Here is an 11,360-nt window from a genome sequence, read left to right on the forward strand (position 1 = left end):
AATGACTGGAGGATAAACACTAACTTCACAAAGTTAAATTATATTAACACTAAAAGTGTACAGTGATTTGTTACATAAAAATGAATGGAAAATTCTTTTCCCAAAACTCCCCTCTCCTAACAAGCCCCTCATGAACCTATTGATACCAACAGGTTCCTGACACAGCCCTGCTCAAACCAGGCCAGGAACGCTCGGTGATACAATGCCAGCTCTCAGGGCCTCCCTCACATTACCATCTTCTCCTACCAGCAAAGAGAGAGACAACAGACACCTGTGGTGAAGAAACTGTGGGATGCACTCATGAAAAAGAAGACTGGGCACACAAATGCTGAAATACACAACTGATGTGTTATTCTTGTGTTTGGCTTCCTGGACTTCTACTCGAGAAAAAGAGGAAACAATACCAAACAGAACAGAAGAACACATCTGCAACAAAAACACTGCATTTCTTCTCTACAAGCACAGTACCAGGTGACAGGCCCAGGCTGACATACCAAGCACCAAACAACACGACCCGGACTGCACAGGCTCTTCTCTGGGATGCTCCCCCCACCCTTCCTCTCCCACTCCTTGACTTGCCCACCAAAGGCACATTCTGGCTCCAAAGTGGCCGGGGCACAGTCTTGGCCTTTCTACACAAAGAACGGGGCACTTGAGAGCCCCTCAGTGCCAGCAAATGAACATCCTTCCTTCCTCCTGAGCCACAGTGCTCCAGCTGTGTCCCAGGGCTCCTTCTGGAGAGCACAGAACTGAGGAAAATGAAAATGCTCCTAGTCACAAGACCAATCTAAGAAACAATCATTTTGTGTAGACATCCTGTCCCTCCCCTCGCAGGCACACTCGGCAGTTCCCCAAGAACTGGAGGAATTGTGTCCCCATCACCAGCACAAGGGTATGGCATCCACAGGCCTCCACAAAGGGTGCTGCTGCATGGCTTGGGGCTTCCCCTCCCAACACGTAAGATGAATCAAAAGGGTTTCTTAACAGGCACAACCAAAGGAAGGAGGCACAGGATGACTCCCACTGAACAACCCAAATCCAGCCTAGAAACAAAACCTACCCATGAAGAAGTGGCACATATCTAACTACCTGAACATGAGTATCTGCTGTTTGGCCTCAGGAAGGGCAAAGGCAATCCATACTTTGCCAAGGGTAACCCTCACACTGAAGCATGGGCTTCCAATGTCACAAATACCAAGTTTTACAACTTTTTCGGTCTTTTCAGATTACCTTCATGGTTGACAAGAAGTCTGAGGGCTGATAGTGCTTCCTCTGCCACAAAGTTATGGATACCTGACCTAGACAGGTCATAACATTTTAATTGTTCAGATAAAACAATCATTAAAAGCATCTACAAAAAACTAATTTATTGTTAAAGCTGCAACCTAATAAAGGGGCTACGTGTCTCTCTACTTTTTACAAGTATCCATTTCTTCAGACCACAGATCCCTTTGAGATCGTTCTTCACTGAACTACTGGATCCCTCAGAGAAAGAGAAGGATCTTGTAAAATGAAGCATGTGGGGTGTCAGCAACCGGCACTACAGAAAATTAACTTCTGGAGGGACAGTAATAGAATAAACAACAGTTGCTGCTGTTTTGGCCTAAGACTTTGAGATGAACTTTGAATCCTCTACTCTGAAATTTTAGGTGTGCTCTGAACATAGAAATACAGCACCTACTTCAAGAAGTGGTGGAGAACTAAGTTACTCCATAATAAAGCTGTAATTCTTGATACATTCAATTTCTGACCCCTCAATTATGTACATGTGACAGGTTTGTTCTGTACAGGTGTCATCCTATCAGCAAGACATGATGCATTCTATCATTTAATATGTTATTTGCAGTCTGATTTCAAAAAGCATGAGAAAAGCCACATTAAAGAGATCTCAACATTGCTAAGACTGCAGCAAGTGGTGTACAACAAATAGCAGAACAGAATAATTTGATCGTAAATGTCACCTAAAGTCCTGAAAAAGTAGTGAGGTTTATTTTCAAGGAGATTTTGAGTTTGCCCTCAAAGCTGCATTAATATGATTAACATCTTGCTTTCCTGTCTGCAGCATCCATGGACTCACAGAACTCTTACAGCTACAGCACAGAGCCAAATTAAGTGAGAGATCTCTGAGAAACTGTACTTACCTCTGAGCAGGAATCCCTGGGGCTTCTTTTGGGAAACCAATGTCTGCTGAACTGTATCGTACCTTTCAAACTGTTGTTTTGCTCAGATATGCAGAGGAGTAACATACCCAACCGTGTAAACAAGATCTTTTATATTCCTAAAACACAAGCAAAGCTACTCTTTGGCCACAGACACTGACTGAGAAAATATTCCAGATGTAAATACCCACAACCAAAAATTAGGTAGGATGTGTTCTGCTTCATACCAGTGGGGATGAAGCCTCCAGGTGCTAACAATACAAGATGTGTTACATAAGACTATGCACTTATTTTTAGAAGCATATTACAAAATTAAGTACTGCTCTGGAATCTGTTGCAGAGCCTTGGACAGTTACATCAATATACACATAGAACAACTGCTCTGTTGGAGCAGAATATCAGGTTTGATTCAGACTGAAGATCTATCCTGACAGTCCCAGAAATACTGAAACATCTGAGACTATGAAAGTTAATTTACACACATTAAAGAAAAATCAAACCAAAATACAAACGGCTAATCATAAAAACATATTCTTTTCTATGGGCAGCAGAACTAATAAAAACTACTTTCTTACATGTTTGTTCTTCTGTTTCTTAATACTTAAACCGTGATAACCCTTAAGTTCCTTATTTTCCACATCTCTTCATGACCTTCCCCCCACTCCAGGTAAAAGAGCTGTGGTGCAGACACACTGGAAATCTGCATGTGCTTTCAGGATGCCTGACCAGCTGCCATTCTACGGAATACATACTGGATCACGTCTGACTGTTTCTTTTCCAAGAGGGTGCACTAATTTGAACTTCTTTACCTAGACACAATTTTATAAGGTCTGTAGGACAATAATTTGAATCTTGACTTCTCTTTCTGATTTAAGTTTCCACATATAAATGTATTTATATAAAGTATAGATTCAGTCAAATGCTTAATTTTTGAGTTAACTCAAAATTTGGGTTACCTATATATACTTGACCTACTTTAATTTTTATTTCTTGCAGTTACAAACATAAAACAATCCATCAAGCACATTCTACTATCAACAGATTTTAGCACCACCATTTATTAATTTGTGGCCTATGTTATTCCTCTTCAGGCTCTCTCTTAAGTACAGCAGGGCCTGTGGACTACCCTTAGTCTACCGAGTTTTAAAATACATGTCTCAAAATTATTTTAATAACTGGACTCTGGAGACTCAGGTATTCCCTAGTATAGAGAAGTCCAGCAGTTGCACCCTGGAATAGAGAGTTAAGGGGCAGTTAAAGATGTTGCTCTCAGTCAGTCGCTCCCGGTTACCAACCAGACCTACACTCGGCCATCCCAGTTTTCAAGGCCTCTCAAACTTTGCTGTATAAATTCAGACTAGACTGAACTGAATCTACACAGGATCCTAAAAAAACTCAGAGATGCTTTTAAAAAGAGGGAAAAAAAAAGGTCATTTAAACTAGTTCCATGTCTTTCAGAAACAATGGAAGATTAGGATCACAGTTAATATTAACTGTTTGCAAATTCCTAATTAAACTGTTATGAGAATACTACTTGCCATCAAGCATATAATGCTGGTAGTCACAACATACACTGACCTCAAGGAAAGCTCAGAAGAGCATCAATCTCTTGGAAGGTACACTTTATCTGCAAGAAATTAGGATATTCCCTGTTTCATCATAGATGTCTCACAACATTTATGTTCTTATCTAACTGAACTTCCATGAAATTGAGGGAGACAAAACATGTATTTATTGCCACAACATATCATTCTGAAAATGTCAGTTTCCTAACAAAAAACCCCCAAAACAACACACCAAAAAAATCCCCCACAAACAAACAAACAAGAAAGCAAAACAAAAACCAAAACAAACAAAAAACCCAAGCAAAGGAACATAAATTTCCTTCAATTTCCGCCATGAAATAAAAAAGTAATACTGACTTATTCTCATCTATGATGCTGATCTCAATCAATTCCATCTTGATCAACTTAGTAGAAATGTCCATCCACATGTAGAAAATAAGCCAACACATTAAAATTTTGACAGAAGGTACCTTTCTACTTTATTATGGTGCTTTTGACATGTTGGAAAAGGTACACCACACAGTGAAGTATCAACAGCAGTACCAACACTGCAATGAAGTAACTGAACATCTCATATAGAAGATTTTTTATGTCCAACAGTTTTACAGGTGGACATGGCAAGAAACTTTAACATTCAGAATTGCTCACCATCTCATCAGTCTTTCAAAAGCTGACACCGTGTACAGCAGATTTCCAAAAATCTTCCAGGTTTCTACTTCTCCACATCGAAATACATGGTACAAACACTCGAGAGAAGACCACCTTCTATACAATCTTTTAGCCTACATAGTCATTACATATAATACCCACTTCACAGCTATTTTCCTGCTTCGTGCCTTTTTCAAAAAATAAATATTTATATGCAACAAGTACTTTCTCACAAACCATCACTACTGAATGGTAAAAGACTCCAAGCATATACCCAAAAAAGTCCCCTACACAGCAGAGCAGCAGAAGGAGGGCTGGCAGACCTTTTTCCCATCATTATAATTCTCTGGCAAGACCTCCTTTGCAAGAATAGTTTTCACAATTAGAACAAAAATACATTCAAAATACTTACAAGGAATAGTCATTCTACCTCAAACAATGCAAGGTTTTAGTAGGCTGGGAGGGGAAAAGTTCTATTCTAGTGAAGCTCAATGCAAAAACTCACACATTCATACAGACTGCATGAAAAGTACACAGTCCACTGACATAAGCATTAGTAACTTATTTTACAGCAGAACAAGCAACCTCCTACAACCTTTTGATGGAAAAGATAATATACGGTATTTCATTATCATTGCCTGTGTTACAAAGACAGCCTTAGAAAAATTTGTTTGCCAAGAAGTTGCCTACAAATCTAAACATTAACATTTTACACTTCAAAATAGTTGGCTGTAATTAGTCCTAGTGCTTCTTTTTGGTGCCTGGAAACTCCTTGCTATTGTTTCCAAATGCAAACATATTTAGACTGATGAAAACATTGTGGGCATGGAATTCTGAAACACACAAGAACAAACAACACAACGACCACTTGGTATAGGGCCATTGTGGGGTTTGCAAACTGTTCTCAATAACTATATAATACATTAACTGCTTCTGGTTCCACAGAAGCCTTGAACCTCCCAAGTAAAACATGGGAAACCATCACCCTCTTTCTACAGACCATAACTCAGCTATGAATTGGTTAAATGACTTACTCAGAGTCACCCATCACCTCCTTGGGTAACCCAGAAGGACAGAAAGCCTGGCCCAGCTGAACCCACTGCACTACCCCTGCTCAGCACAGTAACACACAACTGGAGTTTACATTTCAGGGGCCACAAACACAGCAGCATTTTAGACTCATTTTCAGTTTAAATAAACTATACCTTTTGACAAATAACTTGACCTCAGCCAACTATATTCAAAATCATTGATCCATACCCAGTGCATAAAAAAATCTGAAGGCAGGATTTTTTAAAAAATGCTTCTGAAGCTCATTACACTGCTCAATGCAACCAAAAAACCCCAGAAAAAACTCAAGAGTGGCACAGGGTAGAAGATACTTAAAAATAACCCCCACAAAAATTATCCCAAATCAAAAGGAAAACAGGAAGAAAAATGGTTTACTTACTACTAAATTTCTGATCAACAACTCTTGCACTGCATTCAACAAGAGAAGGATGTGTTTGAAAAATGTCTTCATTATAATCAAATTTTTAACCTACTAGCCTAATATGAAAAGAGTCCTCCCAGGAAACGCAGAGCTGTGAAATTAAACACACAACCACTGCAAAGAAGCAGCACATGGAAGAGCAACACAGCCAAAGGGAAACAATAAAGCACATTTTCTGTAATGCTACTGATAACCAATGTTATCTCAATACAAATTACGGGGTCTCAGTAACCCCTTTGAGAAAGGGCCGTTTGCACCTTGATTCAGAGCCCATCGCAAACCAGAGCAGAGGATGAGGTACCACACACCACCACAACACAAATATTCTATTTTCATCAGAGAATTACAAATGAAGGACAAAATATAAACTAAAAGCAATCTGAACATTTTATGGTTCGGATTTGGGCTTTTGCCTTTTTTTTTTTCATTTTTATGGATACAAACACAAAGACTTTCAATCCTATGTAAAAATCTCTTGCTGATTAGCAGAGACCATGTTTGGTGTATACACACCTGTCCCAACACCAAAATGATTCCATAAGAACAATTTAAAACATCCTGCTGTGCAGAGTTTTCATTTTATGCAATTCTTTCTATGCTGTTATAACGCTCAATAAAAGCAGTTAGCTGTCAATGTACAGCATCCATCATGAAAACTCTCATGCAAAAAGTCAACATGCAAGGAGGTGCTTTTAAGCCAATGGGACTATACACAAAATTCCAAGTGTTCAGATGCTTTTACAAGAAGCTGGGTCAGGAGGCCAATACAACACACAAACACAGCACCGACGTGCTAAGGCACATCTGCAAAGGGAAAAAAAGGCCAACTATTCAGGAAACACAACTGAAACAGGTTGTGTTGAATTGCTCAGCACAGTGCACCTGAGACACCAGGATAAACTTCAAGCAAAAATATTAGCTTGTATAGCAGAATGTTTATAAGCAATTTTTATACCCTATTTTTTTATACCTCAAAAGCCCAGATGAAGCAAAGTTAAACTAACTTGAACTTCTAAGCTTTTGAAAACAAGCACTGAAATTCACACATACACTGTATTCATAATAATTTTTAAAATTAGAAAAACTGTATCACTTTGTAATGGTTTGACCCATGGCTTCCTCAGTAACCATTGTATCTAAGGAAGTTACAAGTATTCCACACGTGTCTTCCAGGTAGCAGTGGGGGAGTGGTTTTCCTTCTCCCCTTTCTTGGCTGAGGAGCTGGAGGGAGGTGGTTGAAGCCTGGTCCCTCCAGTGCCTGGTGGTTCTCCTGTCCTGGGTGAGATTGTTTCATTCTTGTTCCCCTTCCTTGAGGTTTTTAATTGTGTTTGTTTTGATTCATTCGGTTTCTTTGGGTTGGGTTGGTGTCTTCCCTATTTCCCAGCTAATCAATCCCCTTTTCTCCCTTCCCCTCTCCCCTGGGAGGTGGGATCCTATGTGTTGTGTATACAGTGTGGTTTGTAAATGTTAGTAAATATAATTTATTCTTTTTATTCAGTTCAGTTTCTTTAGAGTGCGTTTCTTTTCAGTTTTTTTCCCTTTCCTTTGCTGGGAAGGTTCTGGGAGGGGGAAGGGGGGGGCCAGTCCAGGGTTGGCAACAGCTAGGCCAAACCTGCGACACACTTACAGAACAATCATTTAAATCTGTGGTAAAGAATGTTGGTTTGACTTACTAAGGTACTGTCCTTCTATAGAAGCTGGCACAGGGCCTTCTAGTTAAGCTAACATTTGGTAACAAAAAATACGGCAAGTATTCCGCCAAATATTTAATTTTTCACATTTTTTTAAGAACATATTTTTAAGATGCCTTCTACAAATCAGTATTCAGGCAAATTATAGCTTTAAGAGAAGACATAATTTTTAAAAGTTTAATACAAAGTTCCACTTCCTTTAGAACAAAATTCTGTACTTGGCGTACCTTCTACACTACCTCATAGCAAAACAAGCCATTCAATGTTTTTCTTCAGTTTCCAGAACAAATCAGAAAGCCAGGTGCAAGAAACCTCCATTTTAATTCAACTGGGGTGTATTTTTAAGATATGTTCACTTCTTGAGTCAACAAAAAGAAGAAGGTGGAAGATATTTTTGAATAAACAAAGTTATGACACAAGGTTGCTTTAAAACTATAATCAGGTTACAGTTTTGTAATTACTTCATGACAGACCTTGCACCAATATGGAAATCAGTGTAATTTTTAAGAAAGCTACAGTAGAGGCTAAAAAAGCAATAAAATTCCTAACTTCAAATCTAATCCCTATCAAGACTGAAATGCACTCAGAAATACAGCAAATATAACAGAAATACGTCTTGAGACCTACCAGTTCCCCTGTGGGCACACATCATTTTCATACAAAGTGAGTGAGGTAAAGACCACGATTTTCAGGTGAAAATAGCCATTTATGGGACTGTTTTCTAGCATCAAGCTTCAGGACATATTAACTGCTCTATTTTTTCCACTGAATAATAATTCTATAAAATTAGATTCTGCTAAAGAGAATTCAAATAAATTTTCTCTTTTTTTTTATAAATTTCTGGGGTTTTTTTTATTTTCAGTTTTTATCCAAGGGTTTTTCTTTCATTTGTTGATAGAACTGACGCATGAACAAGTTGCAATAACAATGACTACTTTGACAGCAATATTAAGTTTCTAGAAGAGATGTGTAGACAAGGTTTATCTCCTACTACACTCAGCTTTATCAACAGCTTCCTGAAAGTGAAACGGAAATGCACTTGCAAGTCAAGTCAGTCAGCTCTTGATAGTGAGTATTCAAATCCCTTTCTAAAATCAGAAGCAGTCAACGCCTTGAAGTTTAGCACGACGGCTGAATTCTCAACATAAACAACAGTGGAAGTTGGGGGCAAAAAGTAAAGCAAAAAGGCACTGCACACATAACATCATGTTCAAGATCATAAAACTTGATCTCCCAAGTTGTGTTCCATTAAGGTGTCACTATAAGAGAACTCAAACTACATCAACACACACACAACTATTCTCCCAAGTCTAAACAAATATGCCTTTGCAATATAAACTTCAACAATTATTTTGCTCTTGCAGGTCTTCGCAAGTCTTAACAGTCTGAAACACATCCAAGTTTCCAGAAACATGAAGGTTTTGACTAACTGATGTGACAGCAGGTTTGATCAGCCTAAACTCCCTTCCCCCAGCTCAAGAGTTTATACTGGGAGCCAGTCACCAGCACCAGATGTGGCTGCCGTGCAGGCACACAGAAACGTCTCCTTCACACACTCAAGTTACACTTACACACACATACATACATATATATAGATGAGACACAGAAAGTTCTGGGCATAAAAGTGTGCAAAGTTGGAAGCAACTTTTTCCCTGATAAAACAGACAGCAGAAATGAAAACTTGCTTCTGTTAGATGTGGGCCAGCAGCAGAAGATACTCACACTAAACACAAGCATTTTTCATTTTCCCACAATACAGGGTCTCCAAAACAAAGTTACTTGTAACTTCACAAAAATAAGCCCACCCCAAAACCGAAAATACCCATTAGGTGGTACCTTATTTTCACCAGGAGCACGCATACACTAACTGGATGGCCAACACTGACTCCTACACCCTTTAGCACCACTCTGGTGTCCCCCTCTTATCCCTAACCTGTCCCCCTGTGTCACCTTTTCCCCGGCGGGTCAGGCACACGCCAGAGCTTGTCACCGCCGCCCCGGCGGGCTGGGGAAGGCCCACTCCTTCCTCCGGCTACCGCGCTCGTCCCTTTCAAGTTTGTTTCACAAACGCGTCCGAGGAAAAACCAGAATCTGTTTACACACCGCCTAAACCGCCGCCAGGAAGAGAGTGGAACAGGCACAGGAAAAAAAATCAAGAGAAAGGCAGCTGGCAGTCCCCCTTGCTCACGGCCCGCTCGCACGGGGCCCGCGGCGCAGGCCGCACGCCGAGGCGCGGGGCCGGCGCAGCCCCGGCCGTGGGCGGCAGGTTCCGCTGCCCGGCGCCGGGCCCGGGGAAGGCAGCGGTGGGGGGCGGGTGGCAGCGCAGCCCCGCGGGGAGCGGCCCGGAGGGACGGGGCAGGCCCGGGAGCGGCCGGCGGGGCGGCGGCGGGAAGGAGCCGTTCGGGCGGGCCGAGCGGGCCGCGGGGCGAGCTGCCAACGGCGGCCGCGGGGATGCGGGGCCCGCGGTCGCGGAGGAGGGCGGGGGGCGGCGGGCCGGGCCGGGCCTGCGGCTGCGCCCCCGGCTCGGGCGCCGCGCGTCCCCCCCGCTCCCCCTCGCAGACAAAAGCAAACGGAAACCCGGCGGGGCGGCCCCGGGCCCGCCGAGCCCCGCCAGGGGCCGCGCCGCCGCCCGGGCCTCTCACATCGGGCCGCGGCCGAGACGGTGGCGGGGCCCGGGGTAGCGGCGGGGCCGGGGAGGGGCGGCCGGGGCCGGACTCACCGCATGAATTTTCTTGTCCCGCGGATCCAAGATGGCTGAGTATCCAGCACGGAGGATGCTGGGGGAGCAACCTTTACCCTCTGACCCGGCCGCCGCCGTGACCCCGCCGCCGCTCGGCCCGGCCGCCAGCGCCGAGGGGCGGAGGCAGCGCTGCCGCAGCGCCCGGAACGGCCCGGCCCGGCCCTGCGCGGAGCCTCCGGGGACGGGCAGCAGAGACAGGAAGAAGGAGCAGCTCCCTCGGCTGCGCTCCCTCCGCCTCCCGCGGGAGACGCGGCCCAGCGTTTGCGGGGGCCGGGCCCGCAGGCCGTGGGGCGGCCGGGCCCGCCGTGCTGTGCCCGCCCGGCCGGAACGCGCCCGGTCCGGGGCCCGTTTGGCGAGGGCAGAGGGCGGCGCACCCGGCGGGGGTGCCGCGCCGGGCCGGGGCGTGCGGGGCAGCAGGGCCTGGGCACAACGGGGCTCCCCCGTCCTCCCCTCGGCCCTGCACCCCAAGCGCTGCCGGGGACTGTGCAGACGTACCCCGGGGCACGCGATCCCATGGGAGGAGCCCCAGCTTCCGGAGGGGGTGTCCCGTCCCCCGTGGCCTCGGCCTGTCCACTCCCCGTGGGTCACTGAGCGTAGAAGGAGCGGCCTGGCCTCGCGGCAGGCTGTGTGTTATCCTGCGGGGAATCCAGGTCAGGAATGACCGTCCCCATGGGGTAAATTGTGTGAAAATTCCTCTGTTGGCAGCAGTGGTTGCAGCGGGGAGACAGGCCCTGCTATCCGCTTCGTGTGTTGGTAAAGTGGAAGAGCATTATTAGCAAGACTTTCGTTTTCAAAACATACATGTATGTTATAGCAATGGCTCAGGTACAGCAAGCACTGATGCACAAAGCACTCATAATGCAAATAATCCCCTTGAATTCAGTGAGACCACCAATGGTACAAAAGCTAAACGTACACAAGTATTGACATTATTGGTGAACTAGCTGGTCTGCTCCATCAAGAAAAACAATGGCACTTCGACCTTAATTTTGTTGTGAAATCATGAAGTTTAAAAATTCAAACAGAAAGATGAGCATATAATACCTGACCAGAAATACGAGCTTT

General features: G+C 44.0%; 1 protein-coding gene across 3 annotated transcripts in view; it reads right to left on the reverse strand.

The window, feature by feature from the left end:
- Positions 1-10,610, reverse strand: part of CNOT2 (CCR4-NOT transcription complex subunit 2) — an 85,307-nt gene extending 74,697 nt beyond the window's left edge. Inside the window, exon 1 of one of the 3 annotated variants that reach the window (XM_071552230.1) lies at positions 10,275-10,610. The gene's annotated coding sequence lies outside the window, so the exon portion shown is untranslated. Of the gene's footprint in view, positions 1-9,505; positions 9,625-9,658; positions 9,734-10,274 lie in introns of those variants that run through there. The other 2 variants (XM_071552229.1, XM_071552228.1) reach the window with 2 other exon arrangements.
- Between the last annotated feature and the right edge of the window lie 750 nt (positions 10,611-11,360).

Source organism: Pithys albifrons, chromosome 3 (assembly GCF_047495875.1).
Source record: "Pithys albifrons albifrons isolate INPA30051 chromosome 3, PitAlb_v1, whole genome shotgun sequence".
Taxonomy (NCBI): Eukaryota; Metazoa; Chordata; class Aves; order Passeriformes; family Thamnophilidae; genus Pithys; species Pithys albifrons.